The sequence below is a fragment of the Anabrus simplex genome, chromosome 4, assembly GCF_040414725.1.
Source record: "Anabrus simplex isolate iqAnaSimp1 chromosome 4, ASM4041472v1, whole genome shotgun sequence".
NCBI classification, from domain to species: domain Eukaryota; kingdom Metazoa; phylum Arthropoda; class Insecta; order Orthoptera; family Tettigoniidae; genus Anabrus; species Anabrus simplex.
Window position 1 is genome coordinate 408,970,128 of NC_090268.1, and position 19,431 is coordinate 408,989,558.

The following is a 19,431-nucleotide window of genomic DNA, read 5'->3' on the forward strand; positions in this document are numbered from 1 at the left end:
CATTTCAGACCTAGATGTTCCCTATCATTCTCTCCCTTTTTCTCGTCAAATTTAGCCAAATCGATCTCTCACCAATTCGATTCAGTATCCCTTCATTTTTGATTTGATCCATCCACCTCTTCATCAGCGTTCTTCTGTAACACCACATTTCAAAAGCTTCTATTCTCTTTCTTTCTGAGCTAGTTATCGACCATGTTTCACTTCTATACAACGCCACGATCCAGACCAAAGTCTTAGAAAATATCTTTCTAATTCCTATATCAATGTTCGAAGAGAGCAAATTTCTTTTCTTGAGAAATGCGTGTGCTAGTCTGCATTTTATGTCCTCCTTACTTCTGCCAACACTAGTTAATTTGCTACCCAAGTAACAATATTTATCTACTTACTTTAAGACTTCATTTCCTAACGTAATATAATCCCTTCATTGCCTGACTTCTTTCTAATGCACTCCATTGCTTTTGTTTTGTTTTCATCCATACCATTCAGGAATTTCCCTCGATCTTCTGCAGTCTCAGATAAAAGAACAATACCATCGGAAAATCTTAAGGTTTTGATTTCCTCTCCTTGGATTGTGATTCCCTTTCCAAATTCCTCTTTGATTTCCTTTACGGCCTGTTCTATATAAACCTTGAAAAGGAGGGGAAAAAACTTCTGCCATGTCTCACTCCTTTCTGAATTGCTGCTCCTTTTTCAAAGCCCTCGATTATTATCACGGAAGACAGGTTTTATGGAGACTGTAGATAATTCTTCTTGATATCTGATCACGGTTACCTTTGGAATCTCAAGTAGTCTGCTCCAATCAAAATTATCGAATGTCTTTCCTGGACCTACGAACGTCATGCACGTAGATTTGTCTTTCTTAATTCGATCCTCTGAGATCAGATGTAAAGTCAGGATTGCTTCACGTGTTCCTACATTTCTCCTGAAGGCAAACTAATCCTATCCCAACTCAGTTTCAACTTATCTTTCCGTTTCATTTTTCTTAAGTTAGCAACCATACAAATGGAACTAAGCAAATAATTTTCTGAGATGGTACCACATGTCAGAGAAGAATGCCACGTTCAGGCTGCGTCGAGCTGAGTGGCTCGGGTGGTAGAGCGCTGGTCTTCTTAGCCCAGCGTGGCAGGTTCGTTTCTGGGTCATTCGGGTGGCATTTGAAGGTGCTCGTATACGTCAGTCTCGTGTCGGAAGAAATACTGACATGTAAATGAACTCTGGCGGGACAACATTCCGCCACCTCTTCGTCTCCGTAATCCCTTAAAGCAGTTACTGGTTCGGAAAATGAATGGAAGTGCGATTCGCTACTTAAGGGTGAACTTCATTAATGAGCTTCAACTGGAGCCACAAGCCGTACTTGACAAGACGCGAAACAATATTGACAGTCTTGTTAGCTCTCCACCGCTGCAATCCCACCAGAAATGTTCAGTTTAAAAAAGTTAAATATCACCTACTCATACTTACTCACTCCAAGTTACTCCCCTAAACAAGATCACTCAAACTTTTCTGACAGATGCGGGTAAATAATCAAAGAGCGGAAAGAAATGAATATTATTACCACCAGCAGACGATCCGAATCACATGGTGTACACCGAAAGGAAATGTAAAGACCTCAGTTTGTTTCGTGCGACTTGGGAAGCCAAACTGCAACATATTATCATCTGTAATAAATTTTCGCTTTCAAATAACGGTTACGTTAGTGCAACTAGGAACTTAGAGCAAGAACGTATAATTTATTTTCAAGATCTAATCATAGAAATGAATGATAACATAACTTGTATGTCCAAAAGCAGCCGTTTTCCCAATGCAAGGAATGTCCGACGGATACTACGCGAGAGAGAAGTTCACTCATGGACGAAGCTGCTTCTCTAAGGAAAGGGCGTTGGGCTCTTCCAGGAATATACGCCAGGGAACAAATGGATAAGAGATCACCGAGGCTATCTGCGGAATGGAGAGAGGTCATCAAGATTACAGCGAATATTCGCTCCGTGCCTGGAAGGTCCCAGGAAAACACCCGTTATTGGCGTTGCCACAGAGAGCACGAGACTCTTGCCCATTTCCTGGGTGCTTGCCCTCAAGGGGAGGTATTGTGAAATTCCCGCCATCATTCAATACGACACACGATCGCAAACTTCCCGAGAGATAATGGTTTCAAAGTGCAGGAAGAGGTTTCTGGTCTAGCTACGGATAGGAGTAACAGGCGTATTGACAGGACTTTCAACCAGCTACTTAGGGGTAAAATTTATTAATGAGCTTAAACTGGAGCCACAAGCCGCAGGCCTATTTGACAAGACGCGAAACAATGTTGACACCCTTGTTAGCTCACCATTGCTGCAAGGACTAATCCTAGATCCCATAATACGCTTCGAGTCGCACACTGGCCAGGTTGAAGAAGTGGACGCCGAGAAGAAGTCGATTTACCAGCCATCCGTAAACTACTATAAAGGCAAATATCACCTAGCTCGAGGCTCAATCCCTAAATTTCTTGTACGGCTATGGGATTTTCTCGATCTCAACTGGACACGACCTCACGATGCCGCTATCGCCGCAATACGAGATTCAGTAACCATAATCAGCAATCATGTGTATAACATTTGAAGAACCACTCATCATGCCACATTCCAAATGTAATCCTGAGCCTCGTCCAGGTTATTTATTTCTGCCACACTATAAATTCACCAATAACTTGCATTTTGGAGACAGTGAGTTCGAACTCCACTGTCGGTAGCACTGAAAATGGTTTTATGTGGATTTACATTTCCACATCACGCAAATGCTGGGCTGTACCATTATTAAGGCCACGGCCGCTTCCTTCCCACTCTTAGCCCATTCCTATCCGGTCGTCTTTATAAGACCTATCTGTCTCGGTGCGATGTAATGCAGATAGTAAAAAAATGCTAAAACCCAGTAGTCTCTAATTAAATTAGTCATCAATGTATACTAGACAAACGTTCAATTGATACTCTTGGCAGCCAACGTGTCAATTCATACCTAATCGAACATTCTTCAGTACTTACCGCACGTGGAAGCTGATGGGTATCACACTGGAGCGTGTGAACATACTGTATGTAACAGCAACTGATTCAATGTTTCTATTATGTTATTAATTATTAATTAATACAACTTGCCCCAAGAGGAGGCTGCCACAAGTACGAAGTATGTCGACTATGTTATTGATGAATTTATAGTGTGCCAGATAGAAATAACCATGGCAAGGCTCAGGAATACATTTGGAATGTTGTATGATGTATGGTTCTTCAAAAGTTATACAGATGATACAGATGACTGAATCTCGTATTGCGGCGATAGCGGTGTCGTGAGGTCGTGTCCAGTTGAGATCGAGAAAATCCCATAGCCGTAATGGAGTAAAATAATATTATAATTGATATTTTGTTGATGATTAATGTTATATATCTACATAACCTAGTTCTAAATCGTACTTGCTCTAATTCACACTAACATTCATACAAGCTGTTCACGTATTTAAGAGGAAATCTCAAGAAAACCCTTTAAAAGAGGCTTTTGAAGTGCTATTACGGATACTGACAGAGAGCGTGTTCCATAGCCTTGCCACAGACACGTGAAATGAGTGGCTGTATACAGATGAGTGATTAACAGATATCATAGGGGTAGAAGTCGATCTGGTAAAATGTCCATGGATAGATGAGAGGAAGTTAAAATGTGAGGATAGGTATTCAGGTGTAGATTTGTTCAGTAGTCGAAAAATTAGTTTCGCAGTATGTAGGTTTCTTAGTTTATCGATTTTCAGCCAGGATAGCTTCTCATAACAAGGGAAAACATGTATCCTAAAATTTAAAGAAATTATAAATCGTATGCAAGAGATCATTGCTCTTTGAAGTTTCATTGTTTGTTGTACAGTTGCATAGGTTAGTACAATATCACAGTAATAAATGATTGGAAAAATGAGAGTTCGGATAAGTTTTATTTTCATGTTATGTGGAAGAATGAATTGATTCATTTTTAGGGGGTGAAGAGACGCATATACCATTCTGCAGACACTTCGTATGTGGTCATTCCAGTTTAATGTGTCATTCATGACAACGTCTAGGTATTTTACAGACTTCTGTAAAAGTTTAGCTTCAGCGCAGATCTTCAGAGCTGGCAGTTGTGTGATGCTTATTGTATTTAGAATCCCACACTGTCCTGTTATGATTGCTTGCGTTTTATTCGGGTTAATTAATAGGCATACGAGCTTTTGCATACGAGCTAATTGAATTTGAAATCGAGTTCATATGGTGGATTGCATTGTCAATGTCGGAGACTTTAAAATGTGAGTATATCTGAAGATCGTCAGTATAAAGATGATAGTTTCAGTCCTTCAAATGAGAAGAAATGTCATTAATATAGATTAAGAATAAAAGAGGTGCAAGAACAGACCCTTGGGGGAATGTAAGATAGTTTAGTCTCCTTTCAGTAGTCGTCGTGTTTGATGCAACTCGCTGTCGTTTATTTTTGAGGTATGAGACCAAGAGCTGAATAGCAGAATGAGTCATGTGAATTTTTTGTAACTTGACTAACACTATGTCTGGGTATATATTTACAGTCTCAAATGCACTGCTGAAGTCTAGGAGGATAAGTGTAGTCAGTTTTCGTTCGTCCATGGCCCGTCTAATATCATCCGTAATTTTCATTAGTGTTGTTGCAGTACTGTGTCCTTTCTTAAAACCAGACTTAAGAAATCTAATACAGAATGTTTTTCCAAGTATTTAACAATTTCTTTATGCATTATCTTTTTCCGGAATCTTAGTAAGTGCTGTGAGAATGCAGGCAGGTCGGTAGTCACATGTATTGCTTGAAGGAGAGCCTTTTGGGACTGGCATCTTCAAATACCACCGGACTGAGCCCCTCCTCATTTCTGACTTCTCGGAGGAGAGCGAGGTCATCACATAAACACTCCTTACTCAATTGTGAGCAATTAAGCGGGAGATCTTGTGGCCTGCAACATTAAGGGATTTGAATTCCTTGCGTTCAAGTTAATCTCCTTCTGATTAGTTCGAACAGGCCGGTCGTTTAATTACATCAGTAGACTTACCAATATTAACTCCCGTTCTCTATGAAGAGTTTGCCTTGAAGGTCGACAAAACTGACCTCCCAGGTGACTACCAGCCGCCGGCTGAGCTCCATCTTACTCCTACCGTATCTCGACATCCCAGTTATTGTGCTCCATGGCCGATATGAAGGGCATAGATTAAAAGGAATAGTTCGGCTCTGGTCTATATAGGCAACCCACCAAACGTTCCTGTGATGCACTTTTCTTTACTGGTAACGAGTATGAAAGATTATGTTGAAATAATAATGTTATTGTAATAATGTTGAAAACTTGTCTTAGCAGACGAAGTAGGGGTCCCCATAAGTTCCACGGAAAACTTAAAATTAAGTAATTTCCTCAATTGTGCCCAAAGCGGAAGGGTTAAAGGGACCGATAAGATTTCAAAACGTGAATTTTGGATAGCTCTATCAAAGTAAACAATTAAATTTCGAAAAACCCTTCCGACCTAAATGCAGTTTCAAACAAATAGCCTAAAATGGCTTGTTTCTTTACTTGTTTTCTTTTTTATTCAAATCCTTAACTTATTTATATAATTCTGTAATGTGTTCCTTGGTTCAATACCCTCAGAAGATTTTTTGATTTTTCGAAAAATGTCCACACCGAATGTAGTTATAAGGGCTTAAGTGAAACTCTGCATTGTGTCGCATTAGTGCACGTAGTGGTGCTTAAGTGACACAATGCACTGACTCACATACTGCCTTCGTGATGTACAAGCCATACTGTAGAAAGCGCGCCAAGACAATCAGCTGATCGATTGGGGTGGCTAAACAAATCTTATGACCTGTATTTGTTAATGTAATACATAGTGATTGAGAGCATTCTTTGATAATTGTAGCTGTTGAAATGAAGATGTTTTGTTTATCGTTCGACTTTCAACGTATTAGGTCGTGTTACGTACATGTAGTACGTGTTGAAGAGATGTTAAGTGCAGAACAAAAATGGCCAGCCGGACACCAGTGGGATCCGAACCCACAACCACCCGATTTCACGTCGGTTGCTCTACCAATTGAGCTATGGTGGCCTAGGCAATCTTTGTTCTGTTTGAAAGAATCTGAGCTACAGGTCTGGCACTGCTGCTAGCACACTGTAGAGTGCGTTTAAGCCGTCCGTTGCGGGGCATGTCAATGAATATTGAATTTTCACGACCGCATTGTCATCGTTCGACTTTCAACGTATTAGGTCGTGTTACGTACATGTACTACGTGTTGAAGAGATGTTAAGTACAGAACAAAAATGGCCAGCCGGACACCAGTGGGATCCGAACCCACAACCACCCGATTTCGTGTCGGTTGCTCTACCAATTGAGCTATGGTGGCCTAGGCAATCTTTGTTCTGTTTGAAAGAATCTGAGCTACAGGTCTGGCACTGCTGCTAGCACACTGTAGAGTGCGTTTAAGCCGTCCGGCTGGCCATTTTTGTTCTGTACTTAACATCTCTTCAACACGTACTACATGTACGTAACACGACCTAATACGTTGAAAGTCGAACGATTACAATGCGGTCGTGAAAATTAAATATTCATTGACATGTTTTGTTTAGTTTATTGAATGTCTGTTCTCCATATTTTTCACTTCCTGATTTACGTAAACAGCTCTTATTGAGATAATGAGACCTGATAGTTTAGGTTAGGTATGTTGTTTTCACGTCGTGAATAATGAAATCTCAAGGGATGTCAAGGTTCTCTTGGAATTTATTCAGTGAATTGTTACTGCATAGCACGTTTTTGTTGATATATAATGTGTTGCGAGTTTTAAAAAAATAGTCACAATGCCAGGACGTTGTGTGCATCACGGTGAAAATACAACTATACAAACGACTATACACCAATATTCTCTCATTTCCTTCGAATGAGGGTAGTAGAGATATATGGAATACGAAAATCCTAACCGAAATTGTAACTATTACGAGTTTTCCGAGCTCTAATTACTTCTTGCGCTGTTCTGTAAGGGACTGTGGAAAAGTTTCCGTTCGACGGCCTTACAGTCCTGAACCGTGATGCCAATCAGGCAAAGTCGCCGTGAGCATTGAGACAGACATCCCGCTGACTCACCAGATTGAAGATCCCCGTGTGGTAAATCACCGTGTCCTGTACATCCTCGTCCAACAGGAAGCGTCGACCCTTCAAGGCCTTTTTGAAAGGACCGAAAGCGTGATAGAGGTCGAGACTATAGGGCGGGTGCTCGAGGGTCTCCCACTTGAGTTGGCGTAATGGATGAGTCCAGCCTCCCAGATCGACCGGCGTCTTGTGTCGATTCGCGACCTGCACGGAACTTGGTGCAGCATTGGTGGTTTTCGACAGACTTGCTGCCCCATACACAGTCTTCATTATCCGATGGATGTCCACCGTTGTTCATTCTTCATCAGCCAAGGACTGAATAACAGCACGTTGGTCCTGTTTGGACGCATTTAATGCACGCATTTCTGCACGACACGACTGGACACGACTGCCACACTACAAAGGAATTAGAGTTGGGCCGTTCGTGAAGTAAAAAGTTCATTTGAACGACTCGTAACTCGGAACTCACTTGTACCAGTTCAAATATATTGAACGGGTCGTTCACACAAGCATACAGCATGTTAGAGGACAAAGACCTAAGCAAGCACCATCGATTGTAAAATGTACGTACTGGCTCGTGCCGCTAGTGCTGTTGCTAAGATAGCTCATAATAAAGTACATCGTTCATTTGAACGAGTCAGTTATAATAATAATAATAATAATAATAATAATAATAATAATAATAATAATAATAATAATAATAATAATAATACACTTAAGAAAGATATGGAACCATGCCATCTAGGTACGTAAACGATCAAAGTTTCAGACCCATTGGATTGTTGCTACAGGTCTCCCCACGTGATTGGTCGCGGAGAAATCAACTCCAGTATACGGACTCTGGTGTAGCGTAGTTGACTTGCAGTCTGTGCAGTGAAGTGTTCCCCGTCAAACATGCCTCGACGACAGAGAAGAGCACGCTATCAACAACAGTCGCCGTTTGAGAGGGCTCGGATAATTGGGCTGTGTGAGGCTGGATTATCGCTAAGGACTGTCGCTGCACATGTTGGCCGACAAGCATCTACGGTACAACGTGTATGGCAGCAGTGGTCAAGTGAAGGTACTCACACTCGTAGACCTGGCACAGGCCCAGCGCGACAGACAACTGTGAGAGAGGATCGCCGCATCATTCGGATGACCCGGATGGAACCCCATGCAACAGCAGCACAAATTCGAGCAGCTGTGGCACCGCACGTTACACAACAAACAGTTGGTAATCGCCTGCGTGCAGCTGGCTTACGAGCCCGTGTCCCTGCAGAAGGCGTTGACCCCACAACAGCGATGTGTAAGGCTGGCCTGGTATCGAGAAAGATCGACGTGGGTCGACGAATGGCATAGGGTCGTCTTTAGTGATGAATCGCGCTTCTGTCTTGCCCGCAGTGATCGCCGGAATCGTGTGCCCCGACTTACCGGGGAGAAGGGCCGCCCAGATCTTATTATCGAGAGGCGCACAGGGCCAACACGACGCATTATGGTCTGGGGAGCTATTGGCTTTAATGTGAAGTCACAATTAGTGCTTGTTGAGGGCACTTTGACTGCTCGACAGTACGTTGATAGGGTACTCAATCCAGTGGTTGTCCCTATGATGGCGAACATTGCTAATGGGATGTTTCAGCAGGATAATGCCCAGGTTCACACTGCAGGCATCTCCAGAGAAGCTCTCCACGACATCACAACCTTAGAATGGCCCGCCAGATCCCCGGACCTCAGTCATATTGACCAAGTGTGGGACATGATGGGTCGGCAACTGGCCAACCGTCCTCTGCCACCCACAACTCTGGAACAACTGACAAGTGCAGTGCAGCAAGCATGGGCCACAATTCCTCAGGAAGCGATCCAGGGCCATATTGACTCCATGCCTCGACGAATTCATCAATGTATTGCAGCTCGTGGTGGGCACATCCTGTATAGATTGTTGTCCAAACTTGCGGTCAGAGGTATCTGAAAGTGTAAGCATCGAATCACAACCGAACACTCGTCCTGCATGTTCAATTGCAGCAATGTAGCACCACTCTTTCTGGGTGTTACAATTTCCATTTTCTTCAGTGTAATAATAATAATAATAATAATAATAATAATAATAATAATAATAATAATAATAATAATAATAATAATAATAAAGTTATTTTCTTTACGTCCCACTAACTACTTCTACGGTTTTCGGAGACGCCGAGGTACCGGGATTTAGTCCCGCAGGAGATCTTTTACGTGCCAGTAAATCTACCGAAACGAGGCCGACGAATTTGAGCACCTTCAAATACCACCGGACTGAGCCAGGATCGAACCTGCCAAGTTGGGGACGAGTTAGTTCATTGAACGAAGAGCCGCGATAGTTGTTTCCATGAAGACAGCACAAATGAACTACCTCGTTCATTTGAACGAGAAAACAAGATCGCACACGAATGGCCAATGGCATGCCGTGTTAATGGTCACATGACAGCACATCTCCTCTCATGCTTCTCCACTGTGGGAAAAGGAGTTATACAAAATTAGAAAGCTTATCTGTCTCTCGTAGATACCATTTCTTCACTTAGGCAGACTGGCGGCGGCATTGGGTAGCTGTTTGTTTTTCTCGTGCTCATAATAAACTAACTCGTTCAGTTGAACGAAGTGCCGTCGAGGCTGTTTCTATGACATCACCTCATGAGCTACCTCGGTCATTTGAACTAGTTCATTTGAACTACTCAAGGCGACGAACGGTATCGAATGAACTAGTTCAAAGAAATGAACTAACTGGACCCATCCCCATTCCTTTGCCTACATGTCCGTCCTTATATACTTCCATTGGAGTCGCGTTACGTTGCATGTCCGCTGCAGCAACGCCCTCAGACGGAAACATTTTGATCACGCCTTATATTATAAATCGTCTCTGATTAACTGAACTCCACTTCACAGTAATGTAAACACGGATAGTCAGAGAGATCATGAATCACAGAACGTCTAACTTACCGCCTGATCGCAGCACGGTAGGTCCACATCTAACTACTGCAATAACGGCGTCTCTGCATTCCGAGCTCAAGTAATCGGTTGCCATCGGCTCCACGGCTAAATGGATAGTATGCTGGCCTTTGGTCACAGGGTCTCGGGTTCGATTCCCGTCAGGGTAGGGAATATTAACCTTCCTTGGTTAATGTCTCTGGCACGGGGGCTGGGTGAACGTGTCTCTTCATCACTCCATCCTCATCACAATGCGCCTATCGCCTACGGGAGTCAAATCGAAAGACCTGCACCTGGCGAGCCGAACATGTCCTCGACTTTTAAACATCGCATTGTTGTTTGAGTCATCAGTCCATAGACTGGTTTGATACAACTCTCCATGCCACCCTATCCTATGTTAACCTTTTCATTTCTACGTAACTGCTGCATCTTACATTTGCTCTAATCTGCTTGTCATATCATAAATTTCGTATTACCTTCATTTACCCAGGAACGAAGGACGATATTTACGACTCTGATAGCTTAGTGCATTGTTTGCTGCATCAAATAACTTTCATTTAGATATTTTATCATCACATAACTCCATGAACACACGTATTATATATAAAATACGCTAAAATACTTAATCCAGTCTCATGAATTAAAGAGGATATATCTGATGTGAAGTTATTAGTTGACAGAGTTTCTTTAACACGGGACACTCCTATTCCTTGCTACAATAGAATAATGATAATAATAATAATAATAAGAAGAAGAAGAAGAAGAAGAAGAAGGCTAATTGTCCTCAATTTGCATTCGGGAGGGAGTGTATTACTTACCAATTTTTATGATACGGGGAAAATCGAATGATTTGAAAATATATTTTTTCGTAATCTAGTTCAAAGTTCTTATTTTGAATACACGATAAACTTTCCTAAATGGTTTACATACATACATACATACATACATACATACATACATACATACATCTTCCTTATAGACCGTTATGGCTTGGGCGTTCAGTCTGCAAGCCTCTGTGAATTTATTAAACGTCACCACAATCCTCTGTTTACAGCTAGTTCCGTGCCCTCGCTTAGTTCTATGCATGTTACCTTTAAATCATTATAAACTGAGACTAATTGTCCTCCTGGTCTACCTCTACTGCTCTTACCCTCCACAATGGAGTCCATTATACTCCTAGGTAACCTATCCTCCCCATTGGCTTCACATGACGTCACCGCCGAAGCCTGTTTATACGTACAGCCACATCCATCGAGCCCACTCCTAATTTATACTTTATCTCCTCATTTCGAGTACCCTCCTGCCATTGTTCCAACCCGTTTGTACAAGCAATCATTCTTGCTACTTTCAAGTCTGTCATTTCTAACTTATGAATAAGTTATCCTGAGTCCACCCAGCTTTTACTTCCGTAAAGCAAAGTAGGTCTGAAACCAAACCGATGTAAATAAAGTTTCGTCCGGAAGCTGACTTCTTTCTTACAGAATATTGTTGATAGCAGTTGTGAGCTCATTGCATTGGCTTTACTGCACTTTGATTTAATCTCACTTACTATACTACCATCCTGGGAATACTCGCATTCTAAATACTTGAAATTATCTACCTGTTTCAGCGTTGTATCACCAATCTGATATTCAAGTATCTTGGATTTCTTACCTGTTGACATCAATCTTATCTTGGAGAGATTAACTTTCATACTATACTCCTTGCACCTATTTTCCAGTTCCAAGATATTAATCTGCAGGCTTTCGACACAATCTGCCATTAAGACGAGATCGTCAGCATAGGTCAGATTGCTTATTACATTTCCACCTAGCTGAACCTCTCCCTGCCACTTCACATATTTCAACAGATGATCCACGTAAATAATCAACAAAAAAGGTGAAAGATTGCAGCCTTGTCTAATACCTTTAAGTACCTTGAACCAAAAACTCATTAAACCATCAATTCTCACTGCAGACCAATTGTCAACATAAATGCCTTTGATGTATATTAATACTGTAATCTACCCCTGATCCCATAGTCCCCCAGTATGGCGAATAACTCATCCCTCGGTACACTGCCATTTGCTTTCTCTACATCCACGAAACATAAACATAGCCGTTTATTCCTCTCGTAATACACTGACTGACAGAGCAAATGCAACACCAAGAAGGAGTGGTCAGAACTTTATGCCAATTGCAGGGTAGACTGACGTCACTGAGGTATGCTCATGATGTGAAAAGCGCTGCTGTGCTGCGCACGTAGCGAACGATAAATTTGACACGGCGTTGGCGAATGGCCCACTTCGTACCGTGATTTCTCGGCCGACAGTCATTGTAGAACGTGTTGTCGTGTGCCACAGGACACGTGTATAGCTAAGAATGCCAGGCCGCCGTCAACGGAGGCATTTCCAGCAGACAGACGACTTTACGAGGGGTATGGTGATCGGGCTGAGAAGGGCAGGTTGGTCGCTTCGTCAAATCGCAGCCGATACCCATAGGGATGTGTCCACGGTGCAGCGCCTGTGGCGAAGATGGTTGGTGCAGGGACATGTGGCACGTGCGAGGGGTCCAGGCGCAGCCCGAGTGACGTCAGCACGCGAGGATCGGCGCATCCGCCGCCAAGCGGTGGCAGCCCCGCACGCCACGTCAACCGCCTTTCTTCAGCATGTGCAAGACACCCTGGCTGTTCCAATATCGACCAGAACAATTTCCCGTCGATTGGTTGAAGGAGGCCTGCACTCCCGGCGCCCGCTCAGAAGACTACCATTGACTCCACAGCATAGACGTGCACGCCTGGCATGGTGCCGGGATAGAGCGACTTGGATGAGGGAATGGCGGAACGTCGTGTTCTCCGATGAGTCACGCTTCTGTTCTGTCAGTGATAGTTACCGCAGACGAGTGTGGCGTCGGCGTGGAGAAAGGTCAAATCCGGCAGTAACTGTGGAGCGCCCTACCGCTAGACAACGCGGCATCATGGTTTGGGGCGCTATTGCATATGATTCCACGTCACCTCTAGTGCGTATTCAAGGCACGTTAAATGCCCACCGCTACGTGCAGCATGTGCTGCGGCCGGTGGCACTCCCGTACCTTCAGGGGCTGCCCAATGCTCTGTTTCAGCAGGATAATGCCCGCCCACACACTGCTCGCATCTCCCAACAGGCTCTACGAGGTGTACAGATGCTTCCGTGGCCAGCGTACTCTCCGGATCTCTCACCAATCGAACACGTGTGGGATCTCATTGGACGCCGTTTGCAAACTCTGCCCCAGCCTCGTACGGACGACCAACTGTGGCAAATGGTTGACAGAGAATGGAGAACCATCCCTCAGGACACCATCCGCACTCTTATTGACTCTGTACCTCGACGTGTTTCTGCGTGCATCGCCCCTCGCGGTGGTCCTACATCCTACTGAGTCGATGCCGTGCGCATTGTGTAACCTGCATATCGGTTTGAAATAAACATCAATTATTCGTCCGTGCCGTCTCTGTTTTTTCCCCAACTTTCATCCCTTTCGAACCACTCCTCCTTGGTGTTGCATTGTCACTGTCAGTCAGTGTATTTTTCAATAGTACGCGAACCTTTTCTTGATCTCTGAGCTACATATTTCTGAATGGGAACTTGGGATCAAGAAAATGTTCGCGTACTATACCCTGCGTATACTGAGAATCTGATCCTGACAGCCCCTCTGTGGTCTGAAACCACACTGGTTTTCGTCCTACTTCCTCTCATCCACAGCGTTTACAGAATGAATTAAATATTTTATTCATTAAATATATTGTAGAGCCTTCGTGGCTCAAGCGGCAGCGCACCGGCCTCTCACCGCTGGATACCGTGGTTCAAATCCCGATCACTCCACGTGAGATTTGTGCTGGACAAAGTGGAGGCAGGGCAGGTTTTTCTCCGGGTAATCCGGTTTTACATGTCGTCTTTCATCCCAGCAACACTCTCCATTATCATTTCATTTCATTTGTCAGTCATTAATCATTGCCCCAGAGTAGTGCGACAGGCCTCGGCAGCCGGTATAATTCCTATCCTCTCCACAAGACGGGGGCTTCATTCTTCCCATCCCTGACCCGCTCATTGACTGGTAAACAGATTGTAGGTTTTCTTTCATTCATTCAATATATCATCAGGTAATAATAATAATTTCGTGTGACTATTTTTTTTTTGCTAGGGACTTTACGTCGCACCGACACAGATAGGTCTTATGGCGACGATAGGATAGGAAAGGCCTAGGAGTTGGAAGGAAGCGGCCGTGGCCTAAATTAAGGTACAGCCCCAGCATTTGCCTGGTGTGAAAATGGGAAACCACGGAAAACCATTTTCAGGGCTGCCGATAGTGGGATTCGAACCTACTATCTCCCGGATGCAAGCTCACAGCCGCGCGCCTCTACGCTCACGGCCAACTCGCCCTGGCTATTTCTAGCCGATTGCAGCCTTTGTAAGGCAGACCCTCCGATGAGGATGGGCGGCATCTGGAATGTGCAGATTACTGCGTGTTATTGTGGTGGGGAATAGTGTTATGTGTGGTGTGTGAGTTGCAGGGACAGCACAAACACCCAGCTCCCGAACCACTGGAATGAACTAATGAAGGTTAAAGTACCCGAGCCGGCTGGGAATCGAACCCGGGACCCTCTGTACCGAAGGCCTGTACGCTGACCATTCAGCCAACGAGTCGAACATTATCAGGTAAAATCCCTATAGGCCCGAAACAGTAGGTGTCCGGAGCTGATGCATTACAGAAGTTTACAGTAAACATTTTGTAGTTTTCTTATTAATTTGTTTATTTAATCTGCATTTGAACCCATGATTTATTAATTGTTATGCATTTGGAGTGGGTACTCTGGGTGTATTGTAATGGACGGTATTTCAATGATCTCGCTGCGACAGCAGTTTGTGGAACAAGAACAACAAATGCACGACGACGCAATCCATGAAGCTAGTATGGCTTTGAAAATTGAAGCGTAACCATGGGCACTAAACGAAGCAATTCTCCCTCGTGTAATTACACTTTACAAAGGCAGTAATGTGACCGTCTATCACAGAGAACCTCATTCACCTGACCATTATCTCACCCCACGGGGAACTAATTCTCAGTCGTGGAACAGTGATTACCAGGTTTCTATGTTTAACAGTTCTCACTTCGTGACAGCTAATATATATATCCAATTCCACGTGTTTTCACTGAGAATACAACAAGTGAATCGCGCACACTTTTCGACGGAACGAGTGATATTGGAAGTAATGATTATTGACTTAAGAGGAAGTGGTGGTAGTGGTGATTGCTGTCTTTCGAGGAAGTACAAGATGGCATCCTCTCTTGACATTAGAGCGAAAAGTGGAAATGATCCAATCCTTAGAAAAATGGAGATGTCGGCAAAAGAAAGGGAAAGGTCACGAATAGCGTGATAATTGAAGACTTCCAAGACTTCCTCCACTTTTCCGAGTTTTGGGTCTCTCTGACTCCTCGTAACAGAGGATGATTGTCAGTTTCACCGACTGCTAAAACAATGATCGCCATCATCAGCATCTTCAAAGTGACCATTAAAAGGACATCTACTTTTTAGAGAACGGACGACATGATCTAGATAAGAGAGTTTCATGGAATTCTAGTCGTATTCATCTGTAGACAGGATATTTGTCAATTCCGTCTGCTTTTACTCCTTATTTCCAAAATTAACACGATGCTAAGAACACTGTTACTCATTATATCCCATACTTGTAATACGCTTCTTACCATACTACTGTGTTACAAATAGGGCGGGGCTTCATAGACACTAAAATTACCCAAAATAGGCAGGCAAATAGGAACTTACAAACTGCAAAATAGGCACTAAAATAGCAAAAATAGGTACCAAAATCCAACCCGAATATACCGTGTCTCATAAACTAACCTAACCCCAATGCACTACAACCCTGAAGGGCCTTGGCCTTCGAAGCGACCGCTGCTCAGCCCTGCAGATTACGAGGTGTCGTGTGGCCAGCACGAGGAATCCTCTTGGCCGTTATTCTTGGCTTTCTAGACCGGGGCCACTGTCTCACCGTCTGATAGCTCCTCAACTATAATCACGTAGGCTGAGTGGACCTCGAACCAGCCTTCAGCTAAAAATCCCTGACCTGGCCAGGAAACGAACCCGGGGCTTTCGGGTAAGAGGCAGGCACTCTACCCCTACACAACGGGGCCGGCTACCATCTTCCTATCATTTACAATTACTCAGCATATGTCAATATTACCATTTCGTTCTCAGATAAAGGTTCTAAGCCAAGGAACAAAAGCAAAAGTAATTTATTATATTATATTATATTATATTATATTATATTATATTATATTATATTATATTATATTATATTATATTATATTATATTATATTATATTACATCGATAACTTAATGCACAATTGTGCCAAGTCCAATATTTTGTGATTTTGACATAGTGGTACTGTAGGAAACCTTGTGGGAAGCTGCTTAAAGTGTACTCAAATTCCTTGTGCAAATCTCTGGCAAAACTTTATAAATTCGGAAAATTAAAAAATGCCATCTCCATGCGTGCTTTGTTTGTAAGAGCACAGAAATTCCCAGTCCAAGTGACTTCAATTCTTTGAGATTTCAAGTGCACATTTGATTGTGTTGTTTTGTTCTTCTTGTTGTTTAAGTCACTGTCAGAATGTGTGTTTAGATCTAGTTTCAAACAATTTGAACCACCGTTAGCATTTTTATTCCCAAAAAGGACCAATGCTCTAAGTGTAAAGCGGCAGAACGCACTAAAACCACCACAATCTATCAGGACTATGTAGACCACATCACTCGTAAACTTGAAATTCGGGAAATGAAAGATGAAGACACTAAAAGTGCAGTTGATAACCCAAAATTACTATGTGGAAGTTTTGATCTTCAGGCCATACTTCAAATCCCTTTCGCAGATGATAGCCAAATTTATTATAAAAGGAAGCTCTCTCTCTTTATAATTTCACAGTGTATGACTCATTGAAAAATGGAACTTGCTTTTTGTGGGATGAGACAAACGGAAAAAAGGCAGTACTGAAATAGGGAGCTGCCTACTTACTTACATAGCACATCTACAGTAAATCCAGAAGATGAACATCTAATGCTGTATGCAGACACGTGTGATGGACAGAACAGGAACCAAAACATGGTATCTGCTCTACTATACGCCATGAATATGGCCACAGTTACCTAGACGCTGATTCCATTCATGCCACAATTGAAAGGGTGAGAAAACATAAAAGCATTTACACTCCTCGTGAATATAAAATTGTCATATAAATGGCCAGAAAGAAACCACAACCTTACATTGTACTCCAACAGGACTACAGCAGCGTTTACGATTTAGATTCATTGACAAAATGCGTAATACACACCAGAAAAAAGATGCCAAGTACGAAAATATCAATTGGTTACACATAAAGTGGTTTCGCTTTACACAAGCCAGCAGCTCGGTTAAGTTTAAGTATTCTGTGAAGGACGAATTCCGTGAAACGCAGGTTAATCCTAAGAGCATGAAAATGGATAGAAACACTCTTCAACCGAAATAAAGACAGCTGCTATCTATATCACTTCAAAAAAAAAAAAAAGAGAAATTTGTTGACTATGTTAAAAACTGGAGTCATCCCAGCTGAATATAAGGAGTTTTACAACAGTTTGCCTTCGGCAAAGGAAGTTCATCACGAAGCTGTTTAGGCAGCCGCAAGAATGGATGAGGAAAATGAAGAGGACTAGAAGACAGTAAATACCCTTTGGATTGAAAATCGGTGGAAAATTCAATTTATCTTGCTGTGATGCATGAAAATAGCACCTGTATTCTCCTTGTGCAAAAATGGTTCCATAACACAGTTGTTTCTATTGTAGGAGAAGTTTCATTTTGATTTGATTTTACTGAAAAACAATTTGGTAATAATTCTACGTTCCATAATGTATGTATTCTTAAATTTAGATGAATAAATGTATCTTCTATTGAATTCCTGACCTGGTTTATAATTTTGCAAGAAAAGACAGTAATTTATCCTATGTCCAATAAAACTGCGTTAACAAGTGCTCAATTGTGCCATGCCCTGATATCAGCACAAATAATCACATCTAGAAAGAATGTATGCAAATTTCTAACATAAAATGATTAGAAAAACACTTTTGAGAGATTATTATACCTAAAAATTCAGCACCACCTAAAAATAATACATCATTTGATATCGAAACACGAGTTTGAAACTTTGTTTTTGCATTTCCCACAATTTAAGAAATCTGGACTTGGCATTTCTGTGCTTTAAGGTATCGGTATTATATTATATTATATTATATTATATTATATTATATTATATTATATTATATTATATTATATTATATTATATTATATTATATTATATTATATTATTCCTCTTCTTCTAATAACGTTTCTGAGGGTACGATAAATCAACTTTGTTCACTTTTAATTCGATTTAACTATCTTCATTTCCAAACTTCCTTCATTTTCTGAGAATGTTTATCCTTTTCCTCTTAAGTCTATTTTCTTCCAGTTGTTAATTTCTTTCTCTCCTGAAATCCTGCCTTTCGTGTTACTTCTCTGAAACGTGTTCTGTTTTCTGTCGTATCTATTTTGATTCTAGTGTTTCTCATATCCTTTTGAATTTCAATGAACCATGTTCGCTTAATTTGCAACTGTTCAACCAAGAGAAGGATTTCTCTAGTTAGCCTATTCTTATTCATTTTATAAATAAGTCCAAACAACTGAAATCTTGTTTTCCTCATTACAGTTGTCAGTTTTTCAACTTTCAAATATAGCTCTCTGTTTGATCGTAGTGTAAATTCAGCATTGTTGTTTCTTATACTTCCCGGTATTTTTCTCAAAATTCTTCTTTCAACTTTTTCTAATTTTTCAAGATCGTCAATTCTTGTAATTTTAAGAGTTTCTGCTGCATATAAAATATCTGGCCGGGCCGTTGTCTGATAATGTCTCAATTTCCAGGATAGAGATTTCTTATTGTATATATTTTTTGTCATATGAAACTTCCTTTCCATTTTGGTTACTCTTACAGTATATCAATAGCTACCTTTTATTTGTGTTGTTTTTTCCATTCTCCCAGGTATTTAACCTCTTAACATACCAATTATTAACAAAATTGTGATCATTTTTACCTATTTTTTATTGTTAAAATGGACTATTTATTGAAAACTAATGACAGTGGTAACAATGAAAATATATTTTTCGAACTTAACAATGAAATATAAGCCACCGAAACGTTCTTGTTTTAAAATCCCGAGTATACTCGTTATATTTTTTACGGGTTCTAAAATAAATAACTCAGCACTGAACAGATGGCAAGTAATGCAACATGACACTCAATACTGTTCATATGTTTGTGGCTGTGTGAAATGCCC